The sequence below is a fragment of the Propithecus coquereli genome, unplaced genomic scaffold (genome assembly GCF_000956105.1).
Source record: "Propithecus coquereli isolate 6110/MARCELLA unplaced genomic scaffold, Pcoq_1.0 Scaffold238, whole genome shotgun sequence".
Lineage (NCBI taxonomy): Eukaryota > Metazoa > Chordata > Mammalia > Primates > Indriidae > Propithecus > Propithecus coquereli.
Window position 1 is genome coordinate 3261529 of NW_012147930.1, and position 2047 is coordinate 3263575.

Genomic DNA, 2047 nt, shown 5'->3' on the forward strand with positions numbered 1-2047 from the left:
TCTTCCCGGTGTTACGAAGATCCCATCTTCATCTCTTCCACTAGTCTCTCTTGCTCTGTTTCATCTTTTAGCAATGGCATCTTTTATTCATGTTCCGTCTTCTACTCTCTTCTCACTCTTTCACTACAGCCTTTTTGGAGCTATCTGGCATTCCCACGTTTAAAATGCTACCAATAAGCCGATAATCCCGAACACTAAACATCCAGCTCATCACTTGGAGTAAAAGGCCCAAGTTCCTTACCCATTACACAGCACCACTAAGATGTACACCCACGATTCTCTGTGAGTCTCTTCCCCCAAAGCCTATCTCGAAAACCCTAAATTAGCTGTGTTCTTTCCACACCATCGCTTTGGGTGGGACCCGTGGGATGCTCTAAATCACAATATAAGCACATGTAAAAGGCATTCAGTAGAATCCAGTTAAGAAAATGTTTATTGAAAAATTATCATGTATTCAATTAATTAAAGAATGATTTAAAAAAGAAAATATAATTTTGCTTACTTTGGTATGTCACAATGAATTATTCTTTACTATTCATACAAGTGGTACATTTATAGATTTCTTTCTACTCTGATAGAGATATTGTTCACATGTCAGTGGGTCACGTTTTCATCTAGACAACCTTCCCATTTGCTCCTGCTGGGATAGCTTTACTGTCGGGCCATCAAGGCTCCTCGTTCATTAGGTGAGTTTACCCCTGAATTACATCTCTATTTCTAGGAGAATTCATTCACTGAATATTTAGCATGTGTCAGGCTCAGATGTTAGAGATAACACTGTGAATAAGAAATAAATAGCTAGGCACTGTGGCTTATGGCCATAATCCCAACTACTCAGGAAGCTGAGACCAAGACAAGAGGATGGCTAGAGCCCAGGACTTTGAGTCCAGCTTGGACAACATCACAAGATGCCATCTCTACAAACAAACAAACAAATAAAAAACAAACAAACAAAAAAACTGACCACTCCCTCAGGATTTACAATTTGAGTTTTGGGTATTTCTAGATTACCATATTATTTAAAGTAATTCTTAACATGTATATAAAATTGTCAAACATATAATTAGGATAATTTAGTCAGTTAATAATTTTTGAATTCTACAGAAACTGTGACTAATGATCAAACCTAAAAAAAAAATCTTCTAAGCCCACATAAACTGTCAAAAAAATCACTAAACTATGCTTATAGTTCAATTTTCAATATTAATTAATCAAATTACTTTGCACATCATCTTGGCATTTATAATCAAACTGAATTTAATAATTATCTGTTTGAATTTCATAACCACACACATTCTTTATTTTCTACAAGAACCTCAATCCCAATATTTTCATGACATCAATTTCCGCCTGGAGTAAAAAACACCTGAATTAAAAGCAAAATAGCTAGCATCTTTACACACACATACGCACATACACACCTACATATAAAATTTGTTTTTGGAAGAAAGAGTGAGTTACAGTTAAACTAATTTTCTGTCAAGTCAAGGGCTAACTAGAAAGTTGATTTTGGTTAATTGTTCAGATTTTCTGGTGTTAATTGAATTTATATCTGTTTATTTAATTTTATTTCTAACATATTCATTTCTCGCCTTCTGTTGAACCTCTCAAATCACAGGCAGAATCTGTGAGTTGACTAAGGGCTATTTGTAGAATCCATCATTTTCTGTTTGATTCATCTTTACAATATTTATCCCAAAGAAGCTAGTGCTGAACAATTTTCAACTCCATTCAAACGCAGCGGGAATGCACTGGCTTATTTATATTGACATACATTTTCAGAATTCAAAAACCCATGTGTTTGTACTTCCAAAAGCCCTGGGCTTCGTATGCAGCTAAGGTCCAGCAAGCCATGAATGTTCTGGAAGCTCACAGTGGATCAGCAGTCAGATCACAAAGAACCTGATCCAAGAAGGAGAATATGACTGGGGTAAATGTTTCCATTTCCTGATGTTGTGAAAAGTGTTTATATTTTACAGGTTGATTTATTTTAAATAGAGACTAGTTTTATCCCAGTCCCAAATGCTAATTTGTCTTCTACATGTGG